The 25,992-nt window shown below is 47.2% G+C and overlaps 1 protein-coding gene and 1 long non-coding RNA gene across 3 annotated transcripts in view; one reads left to right on the top strand and one right to left on the bottom strand.

The window, feature by feature from the left end:
- Positions 1 to 25,992, bottom strand: part of LOC135910778 (uncharacterized) — a 233,975-nt gene that overhangs the window by 35,281 nt on the left and 172,702 nt on the right. The window lies entirely within an intron of this gene.
- LOC135905813 (uncharacterized) lies at positions 171 to 24,293 on the top strand. Of its 2 annotated transcripts, none has more exons than XR_011514883.1 (4): positions 171 to 329; positions 14,144 to 14,231; positions 19,433 to 19,516; positions 24,074 to 24,293. It is a non-coding gene; the product is annotated as an uncharacterized lncRNA (long non-coding RNA). The 2 variants fall into 2 exon arrangements; XR_010565511.2 differs by lacking the exon at positions 171 to 329 and adding an exon at positions 12,759 to 12,914.

Here is a 25,992-nt window from a genome sequence, read left to right as displayed (position 1 = left end):
CAAACAAAACACAAGCGGATAAATAGCCATAAAAGCGAGCATCATAAAAAATAACTTGTTTTGCTCAGCCTATACGCAAGTTGCTTTGTTCGCAAAGAAAAATACGCACTTTTCGACACGCATTGTTTCTTTTGCTTCGGGTTCACTTAAAATGTTGGTGCAGATCAAAACTTCAAAACAACCTCTTTCTTCCCTTTCTTTTGTGGGGCTTGAGGAAGTGACGTTGCTAATGATACGTTTCTCACGCCAGCTCCATTTTCCTTTCGGCGCCCACCAATACCTTCTAAACGTCCAGCTGCTCGCGATTATCACTGCACTCCTTTCAACAGGTTTGTCACTCTCGTATCCTTTTCATTCATTTAGCGGATGCATGTATGCGGTTTGATAATATCGATAAGCCTTAGGACTAGCACTGGGAGTGCCTGCTCACCAGTCTCGACACGTTTACCTTTTTTTTTTGTTCGTGGGAGGGGTTCGAAAAAAGAGGTAGTGTCAGTAACTTTGGGCAACTTGTTTTTGTAATTGCTGCACGGGAAGTATATTGCGGGGACGAGTTTGATCCCCAGTCACGATGGTGTAAATGGAAAGAAACCAGCTGACTGAACGGTGGCTGATGCTCACTCCTTGAGTGTGATGATCCATCAGGATTTTTTTTTTAATTGACGAGAAACGCGTTCTGCGTAAGCTACGTAGGACGCTGTCTGGAGAAGTGCCGGTTCAACAAGCAAACCAAAGCGCTATTGTTGTATCGAGTAGACAATGCTCTACAGTATTGTGTAAACATGAAAATTGACCCTGTTTTCGATACCCTTCTGTTCGCTTTGCGACTGGGCGTCACCTACACATCTAGCTTTTTTTTTTACACTGCGCGAAGCTAACATCAAGCTCAACGTGTTGTGACATTACAAACGCTTCTGTAGGGAATTCGTTCATCAATATGACCAAGACCAAGTGTGAGCCCCTTTCCGCAGTACGTTATGTCCAGTCGACCAGGCATAACTTCGCTATTACTCAGATGCTTCGAATTCATTGAACACACCCTCAAGCCCCTAGCCCGCAGCCCCATCTTTTCAGCGGAATTCGCCAAACATCCATACCTCCAAGAACAGACGCAAGCCCCACCCTCGCCACAACTATGTCCCAACACCAATCCACAATAGCATCGCTACCAGGCCTTATGGTCTGGCAGTGGAACTGCCACAGTTACAACAACAAGAAAGCAGTGTGCCAACAACATATTACCACAGTAAACAAGAAACCCGACATTATCCTGCTGCAAGAAACGGCGACGGTGACCCCCACCCTCCCTGGGTATCGCGCTCACGTTAGCCAAGCGGAGGGACGGGGCGTCTGCACGTTCATCCGCAAAGGGCTCACGTTCATCGAGCACCAACTCAAACACGGCCGCAGCAGGGTGGAATACGCCTTCACCGAAATCATCCCAAGCAAACAACGGAAAGGCAGCCTGTTCATCGCCAACATCTACAGTAACCCCAAGCACCAAACACAGAAATTCAAGACCCTACTACACACAGCCAGCACCCAAGCCAGAGACAACACGTTGCTGATCGGAGGGGACTTCAAAGCCGCCCATCCAGCGTGGGGTTATGTGAAGGACACGGCCAAGGGAAGGGACTTACTACAGGATACCCCGGACAAAAATGTGTCCTAATCATGGACCCCGCGCATCCTACCCGCATCGGCAACTCCGTAGCACGAGACACCACACCAGACATTACGTTCATAAAAAATGACCACAGGGGCAAAGTAACATGGCACAACACGGGCGTCGACCTGGGCAGTGACCACTACATCCTCGAAATTACGATACCCAACCAATTACGGAGCAATACCATTATACATAAATGGAGCGACTGGGACGAATTCCGTAGGGGGCGCCTCACCACAGCACAAGACATCACAGAGATCGAAACCTGGACGGCGGAACTCCGCGATGCAGTGCGCTCAGCCACAAAGACCATAGAAACAGACGAGGACGTCATCATCATGGACAGCCGCCTCGCCCATCTGATAGCGGCCAAACGTTCGATACAGGCGCGTTGGAAGCAGCACCGACTGAATCGCAAATTGAGGAAGAAGGTGGCTGACTTAAATAGGGCCATTGAACAACATTGCAGGCTCCTGTGCCGTCAACAGAGGAACGAGATCTGCAACCGAGCTGACAGGGAATTACATCGCTGTTGTACATGGAATCTATTTCGGCACCTCCTAGACGAAACAAAAACCAAGACAAACCAGGGCGACCACCTGGCCCACCTCATGCACACCATCACACAACAACAAGGAAACGACGCTGTTATCAGGCGTCTGGAAGCCAAGTATCTGCCAGACACGCCAACAGAAACCCACCCGCCGTACGGGGGGCTGCCCAACGCGTGGCTCGACCGAGATATTACCATATCAGAGGTACGGGTAGCGCTGCACGAGCTCAACACCCGCTCAGCAGCTGGTCCAGATCTCGTTACAAACAAGATGCTACGCAACCTGGACGACGCTTCGATAGAAGCCCTAACCGATTACTTCAATGAATGCTGGCATTCGGGCAAGCTCCCCCAACAGTGGAAAACGGCAAGAATGATCCTAATTCCGAAACCGGGCAAACCACTGGACATCGGCAACCTGCGTCCCTTCTAGCTTGCGTCCTGCGTGGGCAAGGTGCTGGAGCACGTGGTCGCCAACCGGTGGCAGGAATACCTAGAGAAGGAAGGCCTCTATCCTGACACAATGATCGGCTTATGGCGCAGACTCAGCACACAAGCTGCCATGTTACAACTCAAACAAGAAATCCTCGACAACAAGACACAAGACAGCAAAGTAATTCTGGGGCTCGATTTACAAAGTGCATTCGACAAAGTCAAACACTCAGCCATATTAGGACAAGTATCAAGACTCAACATGGGGGTGACGAGCTACAATTTTTTTCAAGACTTCTTGACCGACCGCATGGTAGAACTGCACGCCGGAGACCTCAAGCTCCCCGAACACAAGCTCGGCAGTACGGGTACTCCACAGGGTACGGTCATATCGCCGTTGCTCTTTAACCTCGTCATGATCGGGGTAGCGAGGGCAGTAGCGGGGACCGGCGTCCGGCACACTATCTACGCCGACGACATTACCCTGTGGGCAGTCGGTGGCACCGACGCCAGCATCGAGCAACAGCTGCAAGCGGTGGTTGCCGCCATCGAGCAGCACCTTGATGGCACAGGCCTAATGTGCTCGCCCGCCAAATCCGAGCTGTTCGTCCTCACACCGCTTCGACCGGGACGGAAGCGCGCTCCTCTTCGGGAGTGTGATCACATCAAAATTGTGACTGCATCGGGGCAACGCATCCCCGAGGTTCCTAAGATCAGGGTACTGGGCCTGCTGCTCAACAAGAGCGGCCGCAACGACGAGACCATGAACAAGCTTACCACCAAGGCAATGGACGCCATCCGGCTCATACATCGAGGCTCTACACGACGGGCGGGCATGCGTGAAGACAGTCTCGTGCGCCTTGTCCAGTCGTTCGTGATCAGTCACATCGCCTACGTTGCGGCCTACCATAATTGGCACGTCACTGACGGGACCAAGATCAACACGCTGATCAGACGGGCTTACAAGACGGCGCTGGGTTTAATGGAGACCACGAGTACGGCTCGGCTCTTGCAGCTCGGCGTCCATAACACCCTAGAAGAAATTGCCGAGGCGCAGCTCACCGCGCAATTCGAGCGCCTCTCTACCACCAAGACGGGGCGCAGTATACTGACGTCCCTGGGTAACAACCCCCAAGCTCCCAGCCGGCAACCGTGCGAGATCACAGATGAGGCGCGGGCCCACATTTACGTGGACCCCATCCCGAAGAACATGCGCCCAGAATACAACCAAGAACGGCGGCAGGCGCGAGCCAAAGCCCTCACCGAACAGCACGCCCAAGACCCGCGCGCCTGGTACGTGTACGACGCGGAATACAAGCGGGAAGGCTTCGCGGCAGTGGTCGTTGCGGCGGCTAACGGCACCAAGACAACGGCAGCGAGCGTGCGGTGCACGAACGCCACAGACGCTGAGGAGGTTGCCATCGCTCTGGCGATCACCGAGGCGGAGTGTCGCACCGTGCTCAGCGACTCGAGGAATGCTGTGTGCAATTTTGCCAAGGGGCGAATATGCATGCCGGCGGCCGCCATCATCGGCAAGCTCCAATTTCAAGACCGCGGCAGCACCGTCCGTATCAAGTGGTTCCCGGCGCACGCCGGCGAGTGTGCATCCTCACCAAGGTGTGCATCCTCACCAAGGTAAGCGCGAGCGCTTACCTTCCGCGCCCCCGAGAGTGACCGTTCCGTGTGGCGGCTCGAAATCAAGGACAGATTGACTAGTTATGCCGAAGTAACCAAGTGTTACCGCTTGGCTCGACGGACAATGCCGCCACCCCACCCGGCGCGCAGTCGCGAGGAGGCCGTAATCCTAAGACAAATACAGACCGCGTCACTCCTCGCCCCCGCAATGCTGCACGTGCTTCACCCAGAGCTCTATCCGAGTGGGTTGTGCGGTGTTTGTGCAGCGGGTCCGGCGGACCAATGGCACATCATGTGGGACTGTGCCAGGTTCCCGACGGCAGCTACCTCCAGGACTTACCCGCCAGAACTTCAAAGTGCACTGCAGTCTACAGACAAGGACTCCCAACTGTGGGCCGTCCAGCAGGCCCGGGGTGCGCTCGAAAAGCACAAGCCTCATGACCCACTACAAACGGGCCCAACTGGGCTAGTGCAGAGTAGAGTGTAACCCCGAGTCGATGCTTGGCCAGCGTCACGACTCGTTAAATCGTCGTTTGCCGGCACTTTATTAAAGCTATCCCTATCCTATCCTTGGTCCATGGTCAATACTCGCTGAACAGCCAGACAGACAAGAAACATTAATTGGTCCTAAGGCACTACGTTGTTGTAGTCGCGGGCCGCATCCGCGCCGGGGCCGAAGACCGTGATCTTCAGCTCTGTCGCAGGCCCTTTGGACAGCCCGAAGCTGGACTTGAAGGTCGTCGCTCTTGATGGCTTCATTCCAGTCTTCTTGCCTGTTGAAAGGCGAGTGGCGCAACGCAGAACATTGCCACAGCTTGTGGTTCAATGTGGACCGTTCCTCGCCGCAGTCTGGGCAGCGGAGATCCACACCCAGAGTGTAGCGGCTCAGCCTTGAGCGAGACAGAAAGGAGCCCATCTGCAGCATTCTCAGCACCGAGGCCTGGAGTCTGCCTAGCTTCGGGTGAGGAGCCGGAAACTGCCTGCGTCCCCGCTGGTAGTGAGCAGTGATCTCGTGCAAAGTAAGCAGTGGGTACGTGGTTCTGCCGATGCCCTGCGAAGCCACGCCCTTCGGACCGGCGCCGTTGACAAAACCTCGCGCGCCTGGTCGTGGGCCAGCTTATTAGGGTTGATCGAGCCGGCGGAGACGTTCCGGCCCATGTGAGCCGGGAACCAAGTTATGTGCTGACGGGTCGTGCCTGTCTTGCGGGTCCTCAGCACCGCCTCGGCTGAGACCGAGCCGGCGAGAAAGGCCATCGCCGCCGACCTGGAGTCCGTGAAGATCTGCGTGCGCTCGGGTTCACACAGAACCAGCGCCACTGCGACTTGCTTTGCGACGGACGCCATCGAGCATTGAATAGACGCTGCATTCAGGATCTTGCCCTGTAGGTCAACCACCGTGACCACGTACGAGCTTGATCCGGGATACCACGCCGCGTCGGCAAAGGACGCGAGCTCTGGATTCAGCAGGACAGTCTTGATGAGTGCTTGGGCTCTAGCTGCGCGCCGGGCCTCGTTGTGCTGTGGGTGAACGTACCTCGGGGAGGGGGAGACTGGAAAGGCGCCCCTTTCACCCTGGCGGAGCGGGACGGCGCACAACGCCTCGGCCATGGCTACCAGACCCACCATCTCGAGTATTCGGTGGTCGGCCTTGGTGGTAGAGAGACGAACGATCTGTGCCATTTACTGTGCTTCGACGGCTTCGCTCAGGGTCTTGTGGACCTCGAGTTGCATCAACTTCTCCGTGCTGGTCGTCATGGGGTGCCAAGGACTCGTTTAATGCTCTTCCTCATGAGTGCGTCGATCTTGTTCTCCTCAGACCGCGACCAGTTTAGGGTGGAAGCCACGTAGTTCAAATGGCTCATGAGGAAGGCGTGGTAGGTCCTTACGAGGTGCGGAACACAAATGTGCTTTGGTAGCCCTACGGGATTTTGTTGTAGACAGCAATCTAACTGAGTTTATTCTAGATTCTTGTGTCTGATGTCAGTATACTTCAGAAATTATATTGATGTGTTACGGCTGTAGCAGTGTTTTTACTGAACATTGGGCATCCACTTCTTTTAAATAACGTGGGCGCATAAGGGGTCACTTCGCCCACTTTTTTGTGTATATTACTGCCGAGACTGCAGAGCAAACGGCAATCAATCTGGCATTAACGACTTACCCTGAAGTAGAAGTAATCCTAACAGACTCCTAAGCAGCAGCTCGCAACTATCAAAAAGGATGCATATCAGAAACCGCACTCCAGCTACTTCGAAATCACATCGCAAGCGCCCCGCTCCTTGACACCCACATCAATTGGATTCCAGGCCATCAAGGCATGACAAGAAATAAGGCGGCACACGCCGCTACACGCGAGCATACCAGCCGTGCTTTCCTGCCATCCCACACCAGTCTGACCACCAAAGTTGATGACATCGCGCTAAACTACCCGGAGCTTCTGCAACACCACCGACTCAACAGAAGGACGTACCCTTCACCACACAAGATTCTGAGCAAAGATGAAGTCATCCTCCACCGCTTACAGACAAACACCTACATACACGGTATAATCATGCACAGACTCTATCCTGCGCAGTACTCGCACACTTGACCCCGCCGTGGTTGCTCAGTGGCTATGGTGTTGGGCTGCTGAGCACGAGGTCGCGGGATCGAATCCCGGCCATGGCGGCCGCATTTCGATGGGGGCGAAATGCGAAAACACCCGTGTGCTTAGATTTAAGTGCACGTTAAAGAACCCCAGGTGGTCCAAATTTCCGGAGTCCTCCACTACGGCGTGCCTCATAATCAGAAAGTGGTTTTGGCACGTAAAACCCTAAATATTATTATTATTAGTACTCGCACACTTGTACCTAATGCGACGTCTCAGACACCTTGCAACACATGATGCAGGATTGCCCACTGCGAGACACATCCTCAGGCCCCATCTCACAAGATACACAAGACGATTCCAAATGAAGACGCCACATACAATCACAAGAAGAGCGTCCACACTCACCGCAGATCTATACCACAACTGAAACGTTGGAGGCCAAGGTTTCCTCTGACGACCTGAACGCCCGACGCGATCTCGTCACTCGGGCCAAGGAGGCAGCCTAAGCCAGATGGTTCCTGGAATATCGAATCTTCCCACCTAGGGTGAACCGGGTCCTGATTTGAAATTATTTCTCTCTCTCTCTATCTCTCTCTCTCTCTCTCTCTCTAGCTCGCTCGCTCGCTCTCTCTCGCTCTCTCTCTCCTTCTTGTTTACTTCTTTACAGACAAAGTATGTTTTTTGTATCGGTGCTAAATTAAAAATTAAATTCTGGGGTTTCATGTGCCATACGTACGACCTGATTATGAGACACGCCATTGTGATGAATTACAGATTAATTTTGACCACCTGGGTTTTTTTTCCGAGCGCCTAAATCTAAGTACATCGACGTTTCCGCATTTTATTCCCATTAAACCCGCGACTTCGAACACACTAGCACATCGCCGTAGCCATTGAGCTTGCATATTGTGTGCATGCATATTTACAGAGCAATGGGTTGTAACAACTTCTCGACTGTGTGTTAAGATAGCATTCACTACTGTAGCCTATGTTAATATCAGTGCTCATTTATTAAACAACAAGTACACGTTTTAGAAAGCTGCTGTTTGGGCAAATAAGTTGTTTATATGCACGTTATAATTAGTGCCTCTCTTACTAAGACACCTTTCCACATTAAGCATTCTTCTTTGTAACAGAACTACGGAAACGCCTACGGAACGTTCCCATGCATGCAAATTATGCATTACACACTCTTCTTAAACGAAAACCCAAAGGAAAGGACAAATAAATTCTGTTTACCGCGGATTCCATCTCCCGAGAGATTGAGCTCATGGGTACACAAGATGCTCCTTTAAGAGGGCCAGATACTTTTTTGCCAACAGCAGATAACGTGTAGCAGACCTCAATAAAAGCATTGTTCTTGCAAACTTTCTGCTTGCACGCATCCGCTGCCTGGAGCTAGCTGTACAACAGATAGCTGCAAAAAATACAGTAATTCCACTAAAATAGCAGCCATTTTATTGAAGCAACCACTCTCGAAGTCATCGATAACGCTTAGCATCTCCAGCAGCACAGCATTGTTCAAGCGTTTCTGTGCCACCATCAGAAACCTCAAAGCTCACCGACATTGCCATTACTAAAATACCAGAGCCAATCATGGCAGTGGTAGAACCACACAAACCACGGCGCCAGCGAAACCCAGCAAACACCACCTTGGCGAGGACAGGTCGAAAGGCGCAAACAGCTATGCGTGTCACGATGCTGCTATGATTGGCGGCTCTGTTCGGTTTTCGGTAATATATTTAAGGACGCAAGTTAAGGAAGCTTATACCCGAAGCTGTTTTGGTGATTTTTTCTAGCTACCAACCATCACGTGAAGCTCCGGAAGTAATCACTTCCAATCAAAATCACTTCAACCTGGAGCAGCAAGAAGGTGGCGCCCACATAATTTTAATGAAGTGTTTGCGAGTGATATACGGTGTACAAAAGCACAAACGATGTCACAGAACACAAATAGACGCGGGTCGCATTTCCAGGGCTTATTTCTCATGGCATATAGCGACCATAGGTCGTCTGTGCCCCCACGTGTCTATGCTGCAACAAACACAAAGAAACTTCAGTATTCAATAGCGTCGCTAACAGGAAAGTATATATTACATGTAGACAACGCACCCCAAAGCTCGGTGAAGGCGTCTCTAGTGAGGTAACACTAGGACAGCAAGGCGACCGCAATGAACGTGAGCCATCTTGTGAACAACAGGAAAGCTGATCACACATAAGTTAATGCGGGCTTTGTTTGTTAACATAACAAAAAATTGACCTGAACAAGAAACGATCATAGCTGATAACAGTGCAATGCAAGTATTGAGGATGTAGTCTTTTTATTGGCCAAGCATCTGCCTCTTTTGCCGTTTTGTTGTCCTTGTAGTCAAGAGTCCCATTTTTGTAGCAGAATAAAAGCATTGTTAAAGAGGTATGCTCTAACGTTTCGACGATTCTTCTATCACCGAACTCACAGAAATGCCGACTGCAACAAATTCAGGAGTAGGTATGCAGTGAAAAAAAAATGATGCTGCCACTTGTGGAATACTTATGAAATACAAACGCCCACCTGTGGACATTTGTTGTAGTCACTTGTGGACATTTTGTTGCACCGGCGCTACAAAAGAAATTGCAAAGGAGAACAGTTTCTGTCAAGGCTTTGTTAAAACATTTGGTGACGGTGGAATAAAAGCCACCTCTATGACCACATGTTGCACTGGAGCATTTTAGACGACAGGAATGTTCCAACTTTGCAAGCACTTAATCCCAAGCAGGCCACGTCCCCGATGCGTTAAGGGGGTCCCGGGATGCGCGTTCCGTTGGGGCGTCCCTCCACCGACCTAAATGTCACCGATCTCTGAGGGTCCATGCACTGCGCATCGCACAACATAGGTAAGCACTCAACGAGTTGATAAGGACGACAAGAAGTGATGAGAGGCTAAATGTGTCTCATCACGGTTGATAATGGTTTGACGCGGATGGATAGGGTGCTAAAGAGTGACGAGGGCTTATAATGGTTGGTAATTCTGATGAGGTTGATAAGTACAATTAAGGGATGATAAAAGTAGGATCTACTACGATAATGCTGATAAGGGTTTATAAGGATTTATAGTTGTCTGATCATGTTTGACAATACTAATAATGAAACCAGGCTGCACAAAAATGAGCAAGTGGCACAATGCTTACGCGTACATAGACAACTTCCGTGGAGTTTCTGCGCAACATTTTGCACCATCGAGGAGCGACGCTTGCAACGCCATCGCTTTTTCATTGCGTTAGTATCGTTGCACGGCTGTTATCTTCCAAGGCGCTGCTCCTGATGTTATCTCGCGTGCTGTGCCGCAGCGTGTGTCCTCCACCTATTATTATAATACCGTGCGATGTGGTCGAGCGAAACGCTAAACCTTGATCTGACTTTTTTTTTACAATTTTTTATTTACCAGTAGACTTCCTCCAGGTCATCTGCATCCTAGATATACTTTCTATGCAATTAGCAAAATTCGTAGTATTCGGTGACAAAGGCATTAGCTAGTATTTATGCTCTTTAAGCTGTGTGGTGAACTTGATGCTGGCCATTATGTTGCTGGCCCCTACTTCTTCACAAGGGGTACCCCGAAATTCAGACAACAAATGCATGTGCACTATGCAATGATTTAGCGAATTTACCTCACATGCTCTGGTGATGTCCCGCGTTACACAGCGATGAAAACAACACTTCTTCACGTTGGGGTGCGGTCCTACACAGCCCCAACCTCGAAGAACAGTTATGGGCTGTCCAACGGGCCCGCGACGCGGCGGAGAGACTCGGCCTCTCTGTCCCGACGTGGGAGCGGCCCGCTGCGCGCTAGTGCGCGCCCTAAAGGACTCTAATAAAGATTTTCATCCATCTATCCAGGATCGGCCCACATGATGATTTTTCTGTTGACGGACGCCGAAAAAAACTACTTGAAGTTAGTCATTCATTGCTTTCGCGGTAAAAGGTAGCAAAATGTTGACCACCGAGTAGATTGATTTGTCGACGCTTTAGGAATGTGTGTGAAGAGTGCTGCCTAGGGCACATAGGGGGATGGGGGTATGCCACTTAATTTCAGAGAGGACCCGCCCCCCCCCCCCGGGTCCCCCCTTGGATACGCGCGTGGTTCTCCCTAAATATGCTCTTCTAATAGAGAAGTAGGGTAGAACTGTCGGTGCTTAGGCGTGGTGACCACTGCATTCTACTGACGACCGTTTTCAACTGCGGTCACCATTACAAATCGATCACTTTTGGGAGCACCCTTCACAAGCGATAGTTAGGTGCACCAACGGTGATCACGGCAATTCGAATCATCGTAGTTAACGTGATGATACCTATGTGGCATCTTCAAGTGTACACGTCCAGAAATTTTTGACATTGATCATTTGAAAATCTGTTCAACTTCACCGCAATACACCACCGTAACACCAATGGCAAGATTTTCAAAAAAAAAGATTATATTTCGGGAGGTGAGTGAGTTTCGGCAAGTTTCCATTAGCAATGTCGAGAGTCTACTACCTTACAATAACAAATGCATTTACGGCACTTATGCTAACTTTGATTTTGCTTGATAACAGCGTTTCGATGAGGACCAAAACATCGCTACAACGCAGCCCCAATCGCCGACTAAGTGTCATAAGTTTCGTATAAACATTTGTGAATGTAGATGGATCTCTTGAAATATCATGTTTGGAAGTGTTGCCCACTGAGTAACGCTGGTATGTTGCGGTAAAGTTCAACAAATTGCTGAAGGAGCGATGACAACAACTCCTGAGCATGCCCCGCCTCCCCCCCCCCCTCCTATCTCAGGCTTCTTCAATTCCTGTGCTTCTCGCAGAGCCAACCGACAGCGAGTAACAGTGAGGACTGTGCAATTCATCCTTAGAAAAGGCGGCTCTTGTAAAACATGAATGATCGAATTCTTTAGGCTATGCGTGTTTTGGCCAGTTTGCTTCACAGCTCTCACAAAATTTACCGCATTACACAACTTCAAAGAACGAAAACTTTCCAAGCCTTCTCGTATACCGAGTCGAAATCGACGTCAATGCAAGCGTGTTCCATTCTGTCGCGTAGCTGTCGTACAGATAAGATGTCCCCTTGACAGTTTTCTATTTGGGATCTGCTGCTGAAACACTGATATGTTAAGACATATGTATATATATTAAAAAATGACCCAATGTCATATATCTGGGGGTACATGTCACCACTTGCCGGTCCTTTTTGTACTCACTGCCAATGAAATCTGAATCATCTGTGCGCACGATCACTGACTCGCTTTTCACGAACTTTAAGAACCGACACCAAATCACTCGTGCAGTTAAGTGATTACTGACATTCTGTTCCGCAGTACTGTTGTCGTTGCGAAGTATTGCTTGAATGCTTGTTTTCTTAGTTCAGAAGCGCAGCTCTTTTCGTAGTTTCATTTTTTATACTCACAACAAGCGCAAGCTCAGTCCTCCTATACTGCAATATTTTAACGCAAAATGCTACCAAGTCAGACATCATAACCACATCTGGTACTCGTCTTATGCATCCTAGATATATGTTAGTAAGAACGTCCAAACAAAAAGCAGGAGATTTTTGTTTTCCCGACCGAAAGAGACACGTATATTCTACATTTACGCCGGCCAAGTTAAGGCGTGGCGCTTCTCAAAATAACGCATTAAATTGTGCAATTATTCCACAGTCTGTTCAAGGAAACGTAACAATCATAAACTGCCTCTTTAAATGGCGCTCCTAACAACGCGCATTTATAGCTATGTTGTAGCGCTGTTTTTCTTGTTTTTTTTTCTTTTTTACAAACGGTGAAACTTGTCTCTAATTCACTTGACCTCGACTGATGCTTCACGTAATAACATATTTCTTTTTATTTAGCTCACGTTTTTTTCTTTCTTGTTAAGAAGCCCCACTCAACAGAAATGCAGCTGCTTGCTTTACACCACCACAGTTGTCATAAAAGAAAGCACTATCTTAGACTTAACGAACGTTGTCTTGTGGGCATCGTGTTTTCACGGTCACCTAGTCGCTTAACCATCAAAAGGTAAGCTCCACAAGCAGCGTTCTATATATCTGCATGTTATTTCTGCGCTACGTAAGAAACCGATGCTAAGAAGGCAGGGACATCGACAAGAGAGCAAGCTAGTGACAGCTTTGTTTTAGTGCTGACACAAGTACTTATAAAGAACAGAGAATAAACTAAGTGAAGGAGCGTACATATTCAAATCAGCATTTCATATCAGGTGATAGTCACTCTGACTGGTGCAATGGTGTGGCGATCACAGCGTGCTCTTTTGGCCAGAGTGACTTGCCAGCTATAGGAAGCGCTATCTATAGAACTCGCTTTTTTGTGCAGCCGTAATAGATATAGCCACTCTCTGGTTGCGTTCACAGTCTCATTAAAGGGCATCACCATGTCGCTGTTATAGCAAAATGACGAACACTGGCCCATGATAGCTTAAAAAGCAAGTTGTCCAGAACAGTGGCGCAAGAAATCTCAGCGTCTTTTACTGAATTGAAAAAATAAATCCAAACACAGTATTGTGCACTGCAGTTGGTTTTCTCGGCATGTTCACGAATGGGTCCTTTCCAAAAAATTATATTTTCGAGACCATCAGCATATTTCCCTTCGGTCTTAGGTATGGAGGGCGCCTGTACAGAATGGTTTATAACTTACGATATTATTTTGCATAGATGTCTTAGAAACCTAAAGTTTGAAAAACCTTCACTTGTCTAGCACATTTTTATTTACTGCGTGTCAGGTAGCAGTCGCAATTTTATTCCACAGATACTTCCCTGTGTTTCCGGCAAGTGGTTACGTGAAAACGGTAGTGGGGTAATAGGGGGACCCAACGTTTAGACTCACCGGGGAAGTAATCCGTAAAAGGAGCATGCGCAATTTTGTGCTTTCATTGCACCAATCCCTTATTAGTACAGACTGTGTGCATGACAGGATTATTGCCGGCTCAGAAATGTACGTCTACACTATCCTGCATATTGATCAAGAACAGCGCATATGGTCTAACATTTCGTTGTTTTCTTTGCCTATAAAAGGTATACAAAAGATGATGAGTATACTTACGATCATGTCTTATGTTTTCATTACTTGTTCTAATGGCCATATGAATGTCGCGTTTTTGCAGGATCCGCTCGTTAACATAGTTTCTTTGGTCAACAATGAAATGCTTAAGTGATTTAAACCCACGTGCTATCCGTCCTCGAATAAATACTAATAGACTGTACAGTCAACAAAATAAATTTGTTCATTTCCAGACTACAGAGCACAATAATGAGCCGGACAGCATGGATAACCTTGGTGTGCCTTCTTTATTTTAATGTTGCTGCGGGGAAACGTAGGCAGGTTTGTATAATACATATATTTTTAATCTCTCCTTCTAGTGTAACAATGTTCACCATTTCTGAAAAAAACGTCTTCATACCTCACAGCTCAGTTTCGCAGATCAATTTTGCAAGACAGTTAATGAGACAATTGCTTTGTAGTGCAGTTACTAATGATCAGTGTTTTACATAACTATTGCATGATATAATGCAACGACATTTACTTGAGTACCCTGAAGTTATTGCTTCTCAAGTGTGTGTTCACGCGTTTCCCACAAGGTAATAAGCTACCTATTCGCTAGTTAACCAGATTTGTTATATTAGGCAAATAGTTGTGACCCCTTTCTTCATTTAAAGCGCAGCTCTTAGTCGCCTATTCTTGCACTGAACGTCGGCGGGATTCGGCGTCCCTCGGTGTAATCGAGTGAACGAGCACAGCGAAGGATGAAAGAGCGAACGCAGAGCACTGCGAGGGATGAAAGACGGCGGTATAGCGAAGAGAGCGCGAGAAGGAAAGCGGAGAGAAGAGAGTATGGTGAAAGGGTGAGAAGGGTGCCACACGACACTACGAGATGGCACCATAGTATTTGTAATCCGATTGTATGTGCGACGCAGATTGCGTAATGCTTTTTTGGAAGCCATGCGGGAACCAGCTATTACACTGGAACCTTCGACGAGCCATGCATAAAAGCCGGCGGGCTACACCAACACCACTGCCTAATGATGCGGAAGGGGTCGCCGGCGCTCTTGTAACAGCGATGCAAAGAGGCGCTAGGAAGGGTGACTGAGTGGAGTGCTCACAGCAGGCATGTGGAGAGCTCTCCGCGGCATTGTGATTCAGTAGTGACCACAGCGTGAAGACGGCGGAAACATAATGAGCACAATGACGACGAATAAATGATCGGAATAGCATGAATGCGATGAAACGACGATGACGGGATGATGAAAACAACATGTGGGTGTTAGAGCACACGCCCGCGCTGGCGTATGTCACTTGCCATCCCTGGCCGCCTCAGTTTGCACTATATCCAGTGCTTGTTTGTACTATGTCCGCTACCGGCCAGTCGTGCAAGAGGACAGCCAGCAGGGATTACTATGGTATGATCAAGCCGGCGTGAAGATGACGGCATCGTGAGGATGCTATGTCGATGCTAAAATTACCACGACGGTGTGGCGACGACGTCGCGACAAAGGAATCACAACATTGGGATGAAGACCCTTCCATAACTACCAGATAACGATGACGATGGACCGACCATGTAGGGCATGAAAAGAACTGTTAGACGATGGACCAATGACGACGACTGCTCGCCGATGGGGGAGTGATGACGATACGACAACGCCATGACGATGATATATTAAAGATGGCGGTAGCATCATCGCGACATGACAACGAAGGAATGATCACAGACATGATGAAGGCGATGGAACGACGACGATGAAATCACGACAGCATGGCACGACGACGGCGTGTTGGTGTTAGATCTGACTCCACATTTACGTGTTTCGCCCCTCCGCATTGTCTATTCCACCCTTGCTTCTTTCAGCCTTCCCCAGGTGTCGCGGGAGCGTCCCTGGTTAGCTTACCTGTCTTTCCTTTTTTTTGTCTCTCTCACTCCCCATTTGCTGAGCCGCCCAAATTCGAACTGTATCTGGTGCTTCTTTGCACTATTTCCAGTACAGCCCAACTGTGCAAGGCAGAAGCCAGCAGACAGAAGCCTGAAGAAAAATTACTTAACAGGGGCAAAGAAAGCGTCGCTTTAAACAAGCAATGTTATTGGCACGCATACAGAAAATACAGTTTTTTTTTGTGCTGAATAAAGTATAATTTAGCATGAGTAATTTTAAACCTCTGAATAATGAACAAGCTATGACCGCAATAGGCTCCATCGACCTGCAGACCGGATTTTCAATGATCGCCGACTCAGCTTCTCGCTATCCTTGTGCTTACGTGTTACTTTTTGCATACTCTTTTAACCTATGAACACAATGACCACACAACTTTCTGGTTTTCATATTGATCGCGGATATACATGGTCGAGTTTTGTACGTATACATGCGTACAATGTTTTAGAGTGCAGCTGTTAGTCGCCCGTTCCTGGGTTGAGCACCGGCGTCCCTCGGCGCAACCGCACGAACGCGCTTGTGCCATTATTGGCGCCTTCGTCGTCGCCTTTTTCTACAGCTGGCTCCGATGTCTCGTCATGCCAGCGCTCCCACACTGCTCTTCCCTCTGCCAAGGCGCTGACGTCACTGGCCTACTGCCAGTCGGTGCGGTGATTTCGGTCTCAAATTCTTTGCCTCAACATATCGCTCAATAAAACCAGGTATACAAGTGCGCTGAAGTTTCCATTACAGAGTAACATAATCATCGTACATTCTTTTTGACTCTCTTAAATTAAATTATGGGGTTTTACGTGCCAGAAACACTTTCTGATTATGAGGCACGCCGTAGTGGTAGACTCCGGAAATTTAGACCACCTGGGGCTCTTTAACGTGCACCTAAATCTAAGTACCACGGGTGCTTTCGCATTTCGCTGCCATGGCCGGGATTTGATCCCGCGACCTCGTGCTCAGCAGCCCAACACCGTAGCCACTGAGCAACCACGGCGAGTCTTTGACTGTCTTGAACACTCTTAATACAATCAACAATATCTCCGTTGTTCTGTTTAGTACAGTTCTTTCGTTCAGTTATCGCAACAAGCTAAGTATTCGTGAAGCGTGCATAAGAAGTGACATCTGTGTGGAATCTTAGAAGATTTCAGCGTGTGCTTAGCCCAAATAACCGGGCAAAATAAATTTAAGCTGAAAAGTCATTAGAAATAGTTTAGGTCGTCGAGGGATGCAGCTGCTATGGCTAAGTTAGGTTAAGTGTACCTCTTTACCGCTTAGCAATGGGAGGAAATATTCAGAGATGGTGACACGCATCCTGCTTTTTTTAATAGTAGCGTACTTCAGCCATTCCTCTGGTTCTCCACTAATCTGCTGCGACAGCAACAGGTTCTCACTGAAGACACTGCCATACACCGTTGAACACCATTTCTAGCGACGAGAGTTGCCGAAGCCTTCAGCCGTGAAAAAACAACTCAATTTTAGCCCCTCACATTGTTCACTTAATCCGTCAAACTTGAGGCGGCTACTGCGAGTGTTAACGCAGAACGTTGCGTTCCGCAGAACGAAGTAGGTAGCACATTGCTGGCTGCGTAATTAATAGAACTCTTTTTGGGGTGAAAGGATAGCGAATTTTGAGACCAAACCGAATAAGGTTCGAATAGCGCCAGTGGCAAATCGAATATAAAATAGTTTTCTAATAATGAACAACCAGTATAACAATTATTATAAAACGATTTTCACCTCTTATAGTATTCTAAAAATTACCAATTTCTGTCATTCATAGTAGATTATGAAATGTTCATTAAAAGCACAAAGGGAGCATTAGGAGCAAACTCGCAGCTCATCGCATGCACAGAACTCTTCAGGCAGCCTGTAAGGAAGGCTACCCAAGCGAAGCTGCTTGGGGCCCTATAACGTAACACTGTTCCAATATGTTTTTATTCCAATCTCCTGATGTCAAATTTGCGTAACCGCCAACGCAAGCATCGGGCGGTGACCCAGAGGTGGTCTGAACAGACCAATCAAACGCTCTCCTCGATCATAGGAGGTCACTTTTGTTTGCTTGAAAAACGAATAACAGTGCCTACATTGAGCGGCTTGTAGTATCTAATTGGCTGACAAGAGGTGAGGAGCACACTCAAGTGGAGAAAGATTCAATGGAGCCAAGCCACTGCACTTAAAATTGATAACCGGATGAAGAGGGTCGTGCCGGCGTCTGCGATTGGTCCGCTTTACCTAAGTTAGCTTGCGCTGGCTAGTCGAAAATCACGGCGACATGCAACGGAAGCTTCAGAATGACACTACAACGGATCCTCAACGAAGAGCCATTGGCAGAAGGAGGTCGTAAACATGCCGAAAGTGCTCGAAAACGTTACGCGGCCACGCAGAAAGCTTTATTATACGCAAATAAACCCACGCTCTCCGGTAGGTGCGAGTAGCCAGTGCCTGAGTGATTGGCGGCAGCTATCTTTTATTCCTTTCGGAACGGAGCAGCCTGCGGCTATTCAGAAGAATATTCAGTTTTGTTCGACATATTAATGCATCTTTAGCGCTTACACGTCACTTTGACGCCGTGAGTATTCGCGGTTTTGTGACGTCGGGTGACAGCAGATCAAGTAGGTGCAGCCCGAAAACTCTTGACAAATAGCCGAGGACTAAAGTTGAAAAAGCGTCGAATCAGAAATAACTAGTTTTAATTTGTTCGTTCAAATCATGCATAATCAGTGTGCACACGCTATATCATATGGGGAGCTATCGCGATTTTTGTGACCTCGCGTAACAGATAGGCGAAATGGGGATGGTCTAAAACAGTTTTCGACTAATCACTGAGGCCTGATTGCAGAATTTGAATAGAAAATTTTGGAATAGCTTTACGCTATAGCGCCCCTGCACCACTATACAAGTTGTCCTGTTTTAAGGCTATGCTATGCCCGCAGGGGTGAAAATCAACAGTATTTTTGTTCCAGTTTTATGCTTAATTGGGCACAGTTGAGGTTTCGAAATATTCGAACAGTATTCGAAAAGAATCTCATTTATGAATAGTGACTATTCAATTCGGCCTTCGAATCGAACAGGACGCTTCGTTTAGTTGTTCGAAAGTTTAGAATATTCGCAGACCACTAAACTCTGTAGCCGAGCATGGTATGTGTCGACGGTATAGTCAAACGCTGATCTCCTCATGTGTACGGTGGTTCCACACAGTGGCAGCGAAGGCGCACCCGGCGTAACGTATCGCGTACTACAGTAGCCTATTTCGTATTACGCAATGCTAAATCAACCTATTATTTTATTTAAAATCGCGAGAGAGCTAAAGCTACATTGGTTGCACTCCTATGGCTCGCATAAAGCAAGCTTTTGTGCGTTCTGGATCTCATACTCCTGTGCACGTAGCACTCGCTTTAGCTTTACATCTATAGCACGTCTTATATGCAGTTGCAATTACGCTTTCTTTTTCTTTACTAGTGCATGTCTCATTCAGTCATGGTGTAGACGACCACGTTTCCTCGCAGCTCTGAAGGTGTCACCGATCTTCCTAATGACAGCGCGGTTAGAATAATGTTAGCATTTGCTTTGCAAATAATGCATCGCTTTTTTTTTCTTTCTTTTAAGCGGCCACTTACTGTGGCACCTAGCCCTCGTGCGGGTACAGAGGTTCCCGATCATGTGTTACACTGTCAACTTACGGGGCACTCGGTAAGTTACCTTTCCAGCGTACTCACCTAAAAATGTATACATGCACCTAATGTTCGCCTCTTCGAATTAAAGCATCGGGGAATATTCAGCCCAATTGCTGAAAAATTACCCAAGTTCAAAGAACGAGGAGCGAGAACTTCGCGCACGTACCGGTAATGTGTGCAAGTGTGCATAATCGGCGCAGCGAACCCCCCCCCCCTCCCCCCCGCAAATTCTGCATCAGCCTATTCACACTTTGAGACAACACGCTGGTCGACACTGCTACTAAATGCGCGTGAAACGTGCGGCTGACGGGCTCTGCTATACTTACGCAGACGACCATAGATTAGGTGACACCGCTCTTCCATCAGAGAAGAAAAACGAGACGACATGCTCACACTTTATGTTATTTGGTCTAACACCTCAAAAATACACAGCGGGTTATGAGGGGCACAGTTCTGCAAGGCTCTAGATTAACTTGCTGTTGATGTTCTTGCTTGGGACTTTTCCGCCGTTCTCTTCCACCTGTGTCACGTGAACAAACCACTCGACAGCTCCTCCGCGGTAATCGAAAAATGGGTGAGCGTGCATTGATAGACCGCGGGACCTGTTTGTCAATATCTCTTGTCGAGCGGCGTCGGGCCAGACTGGGAGATGTCACCTTCTCGAGTGGCTTCAGGCTGAGCATAAAGCTTGATTTCGTATGCCCAACAGAAGCCCTTCAAAGACGCGTAATTAGAGGACATGTCTGTCACAAATATTAAACAGCTGAACTCGCCCGTCTTCATAACGTGACGAAGGTGCCCCTTAATTTTGCATTATTGTACAGGTGAATATAGGGCGCAATTATTTCGGCGCTGCACTCGGGAACGCCTTATTTCTATACAGCATCCTCCTAGTGAGGTTAGTGTGGCGCTTGCATGAGCCAGAGTTCCCAGGACCCGCCGTGGTGGCTTTGTGGATATGGCATGGTTCTGCTGAGCACACGAGCTCGTGTGTTGAACCCTCGAGTCCCGGCGACCACACTCAGACGCTTGTGTGGTGTGCTTTACGTGCACTTAAACAGACCGCACGTAACCAAATCTATTACGGAGCTCTCCATTACGGCTTTCCTCATAGCAATCTGTGAAGATTTCGTAGGTTCTACACAAGAATTTTTTTTAGCAATTATGGTATATATGGAGGTTCAAGCAGCCTGAGAATAAAGGATTGGTAGTGCGTCGCTGTTTCTATACAACCTGCGGCTTCAAAAATCTAGATTGTTATGGAAAGAGCGACGCTTAAAGGCAAAAGGCGAAATCAAGAACGCAAAAATGCTGCACTGCCACATGGCGTTTGACATTACAGATATCTGCCAACACGCTGGCCAATTGTTTGGGATCCTGTCTGGCTGTGTAAAAAGCGCCTAAAGCGCATACATTGGTACTTCTTTTTCTTTATTTCAAGAAGAGTGAAAAGCTTTTGCGGAAACTAACGGAAGAACGAATGGGCGTATTAAACCATAAGCTCCGTTTTGCAGGAAAATAACCTTGTGCAACATAATTAATCACGTTTATATGCTCATGCGACTAATATTTGTGCGCAAAAAATATGATAAAATGATACAGCTGCATGCACAGAAACGGGACGCCCAATGCAAACGAGTGTTTTGTAACGCGATGAACGGTGTCAATTGGTGCACGTTCATGGTTATATTGGGCGGAGCTTTAGCGCTGAAAACAGGAACGACTGCGATAAGATTGCAGCTCGTCCTTCTTTGTTGCAATCGTTCAGCGTTAATACTCAGCGCAACGTAATCGTGGAGTAACTGTTTATATTTTTTTTTTAAATAACATTTCTTAGTTGCGCTTCGTATCCTGTGTCTGTGGTAGTGTGCTGCTTTCGTAACTTTTCAGCACAAATGATATGTTTGTTTAACCGACTAGCCTAGTGTCAAATTTTCCTTAGGTGATAAGATCAGCCTCTCAAAGGAGATGAGGATGAATTTACGCTCCTGGTAAATTCCCTGCAAGAATTATGTTGATTGTTGTAGCTAAATGGAGGAACGGCGCAGCCGACAGTCACTTGTCTGGGTTTGTATTCCGTTTATCCATCTCCACTCTTTTATTTATTTATTGTTATGGGGAATTATATGGGTGATTATTTCTGTGTGTGTTATATGCGTATACACTGTTCGCTCCAATATGCTGAGCGCTTGTAGCCTGTGCCTTACGGGCATTGAGCCATTGCATTTTCGCTTGCCCGAGAGGGAATGATCCATTGCTCAGGATGATGGATGCTTGTTTTGAGCTCGTTCTTTATTGAAACGAAACGCTGTTCTGTATGTTGTATGCGTGATTGTAACGAACGTGTCCACCGTTCGCTTCACTTTGCTTAGTGATTGTAGCCTATCCATTACGAGGGGGATAATCCATTGCATTTTTCGCTTGCTTTGGAATGCATGAGCAATTGCTGCTGATAATTTTTATAACTCAGGTTTTTTTAGCGCCCGAAAAGGGACGAAAGACAGTGACAAGACGCGGACACAGCGCGGTGTTTGTGTCTTGCCACTGTCTTTCGTCCCTTTTCGTGCGCTATAAAACCTGAGTTATGGAATACCAACACGCCCTAACCTACGCTCTTTCATTGTAATTTTTGTTCACGGACGGACACAATATATGCCGACGACGGAGTGGCTAACAGCTTCGCTGTAAAACTACTCTGTTTAGATACAACACGTAACAACCATCGTAAGTTGGCACTCTTCTGTTGGAATGCCATTAGTTTCACCTAAGTGACTGTGCATGATTCAGGGAAGGACAACCTAGGGAACTGCGTTGGCTGCGCTATTCACTAGCGGCGTACGCTTTCTGCTCCGCTTGCTGGACTTATCTGGCACACTGTCAGTGCCTGTGTATTAAAATTAGGCTTCTTTTTTATTGGCGTAACATAAGCAGATGTTATCGCGTGAATGGGGTGCCGGCTACTCCTTTGCTCCGTTTTTAATTTTCGCTGGCTTCTCAGTAGTACCCAAGTCAAAAGACATAGTGAGAGAGCCAGAAAAAGCTATCCTGACACCTGTATAGCGGTTATTATATTGTAGAACCGAATAAGATGGAGGTGTACTCGGTCGATTTTTTTTGGACGGAATTCTGAGGTTTTATATGCTGAATCAGCGATTTTATTATGAGACCCGCCGTAATAGTTTTGACCACCAGGGGATCTTTAGCGTGCCCCTAATGCACGGGACAGGGCGTTTTTTTTTTTTTTTTGCATTTCGCCCTCATCAAAATGCGGTCGGGAAGCGGATAAGCAACCACGGCTTGTTCGCGTACTCGATTGGCTGTTAAAATGTTCTTTTTTTAAGTTCTAACATATGTACTGTTTTAGAAAGTGCACTCGAGTTGTGTTACTAATAATAGCATAAATACAATTTACAGACTTGGGGCGCTATAACGTAAAACTATTCCAAACTTTTCTATTCCAATTGTGCTATCAGCCCTCCATGATTGGTCAAAAACTTTTTTCGACCACCCCCACTTCACCTGTCTGTCATGCGACGTCACGAAAACCGCGATACCTCCCCATCTGATATGTTGTGTACATACTGATTATGCATGATATCACAGAAAAAAGAAAAACAGTTATTTCTGATTCGACCTCTTTTCGCCATTAGCCCCCGGCTATTGGTAAAAAGTTTTCGGGCTGCACCCACTTCACCTGCCTGTCACGCGACGTCACAAAACCGCAAGAACTCACCGCGTCAAAGTGACGTTTATGCGATAAAGATGCATTAATATGCCGAACAAAAGTGAATTTTCTTCGGAATAGCCGCAGGCTGCCCCGTTCCGAAAGGAATAGAAGATGGCTGCCGCCGATTGCTCAGACGCTGGCTACTCGCACCTGCTGGAGAGCATGGGTGTATTTGCGTATAATAAAACTTCTTGCGTTGCCGTGTAACGTTTTCGAGCACTTTCGGCACGTTTACCCCCTCATTCTGCCAACTCTTCTTTGCTGAGGGTCCGTTTTAGCGTCATTCTTGAGCTTCCGTTGCATGCCGCCGCGATTTTCGACCAGCCACCGCAAGCTAAGTAAGGGAAAGCCGACCAATCGTAGACGCCGGCAACACCCTCTTCATCTGGTTATCCACTTTCAGTGCAGTGGCTCGGCCCCATCGAATCCCTCTCCACCTGAGCGTTCTCCTCGCCTCTTGTCAGCCAATTAGATACGACAAGCCACTCAGTGAAGGGAATGTTATTCGTTTTTCAAGCAAACAAAAGTGACCTCCTATGAACGAGGAGAGCGTTTGATTGGTCTGTTCAGACAACCCTGCGTGTGACCGCCCTGTGCTTGCGTTGGTGGTTACGCAAATTTGACGTCAGGGGATTGGAATAGAAACATATTGGAATAGTTTTACGTTATAGAGCCTTTGGTTATGAAAAGCCATATGGCTCCTGCTTGCCGAGATCGCAAGCCAGTGAATGCGACGCGTATTCCTTTTCCATCCGGGGCCCGATAACTTAATAAGGGCACGTGCGTTCCCACTACATTTTTTTACGGTTTAACCATTGCAACGCTATCTTCATTTATTTTTCTCAGTGTCACGAGGCCATTGAATGCTGCCAGGGAAAGCCGTGCAAGGACGGGAAGTGCCTGTAGGCTGCCTAATTCAAGGGCAGTGACATCCCGGAACCTACAAGGAGACCAGTGCCATAACGGCACGTCTATCGAAAAGAAAAAGAGCCAGCGATTGATACCGCAGTCTGCGTGGCGGGAAATACATTTACAGTAAATATAAAGCTTCAGTGATATCATGTGATTGATCTCACTCTGTCCTAATGAAATTATAACTGGAAAGTTTTATTTAGCCATATAAATTTCATTTGTCAGGATAGTTTTCTTCTCAAAGCTCGCATTCTTGCTTCCACCAAGAAAGCGAAAGCATTCGAGCATAACAGAAGCCGCAGCTAGCGTTGCTGTTGTTTGTAAGTGAAGTACGGTAGGCAATTGTCTTGGGCATTTAAAATTTCCAAGGTCAAATTTATTTCACTTAGCAGGACTGCTTTACTTCAGGCAGAAATGAGGCCCGAGAGGTTTGATTCGTAAAATTGATAAATATCTGGGCTGAGTATCAGCTATGTTACGTCGCTCCGTAATGATGACGTTGAGGGCAGCAATAGAAACGCGATGAAAAGACCCTTGCCTTTCGTTACCTTGTTGTAACTGCAGGCGCTCATGTATTACTAATATCATAACTATGGAAAACTTTCTATTAAGTGCGCTGTGACCACAGCTGCGTATAGCCTGTCCGGTAAAACAACTGTGTTCAATAGGTTTTAATTTAACTAAACGGTTTTGTCACTGTTAACAATAAGCGTTTGCAGTTTTGAAGGTCATATTCGTTCCTTTCGCCTAGTATGCAGCACAAATATTGTAACTGTGCAAGGCGCAGAAATCAAATATTTTCGCTAAGTGTAGAGTGCCAACCATATAATTAAATATTACGCGTGATATTTGGTTCCTACCTTCGTTGCCTCTCACGTATTATTAGAATTTTTTATGCCATTGTCAGTCATTACAAAAAAAATCAAAACGAAACGAGGCAACTGTTAACATTTTCTCACTTGTTGCGCCTTAATTTCTGTCTGGAAGCACGTCAGAATGTTCTACATTCATGAAACAATATCATTTCACAATAAAGAGCCCTTAAACATTGCCTCTAGAGGAGGTTACGCAAGCTTCAAAGAAAGTTATTTCCTTCGCGTGACGCAAAAAAAAAATCGCACGGTGGCAGATTTCAAGAAAGGTAGGTAACCTGTGGCATCACGAGTTCACACCTGAATGTAAGTCGACAAACGTTGACCTCATTGTGCACCTAGTCTCTCAACGTTCCACGTTTGGCTGATGGCTAAGAACCTTCCCTGAAATGAAAGACGGTTTCAGCAGCATGCCAACCACACTTTGCACAGCGATAACTACCATTGAATCCCCCCCCCTAGTTACTTTGATGTACTAAGGCATCCGTCACTCAAATTCTGGAGTTTCTTGCCAGAACGCTTTGAAAAAATAAAGTAGCAGGGCCCCGCGAGTACTTGGACTCCGGATGGACCTACAGATCGACAGTTGAAGATTCTTCCTCTGTCACTTCGCCGACGCTGGAGCAAATTGAAGCACCAACGGAGCGCAGCAGGAAATGACAAGGCTTTGTCGGTTTAAAAAAATGCGTGCCTTTGTGCTGCATGTGAGATAGCTTCTCTCTAGTGGGCACAATGGAATTTTCATATTAAGCTGTAGCATTTATTTTTTCTCTGTTCATTGTGTTTCCAGCGGTTTTATTTGGCTAGTATAATTAATTATGTGTCTTTGAAGAGCACGAACTCTTCTCGCGCTGTCAAGTACAGCGCATCCTAGAAAATTTCTAACTGCAAACAAACGGCAGCTTTTAGCCCAGGAGCGCGTTTCAAGTGTTTCATGGAAGAATAAATAAAGTTCAGGTTGAATTATGCTTCACTTGGTAT

This window comes from Dermacentor albipictus, chromosome 5 (assembly GCF_038994185.2).
Source record: "Dermacentor albipictus isolate Rhodes 1998 colony chromosome 5, USDA_Dalb.pri_finalv2, whole genome shotgun sequence".
NCBI classification, from domain to species: Eukaryota; Metazoa; Arthropoda; class Arachnida; order Ixodida; family Ixodidae; genus Dermacentor; species Dermacentor albipictus.
The sequence above is the reverse complement of the archived record's forward strand: the minus strand, read 5'-3'. Positions and strand labels throughout refer to the sequence as shown.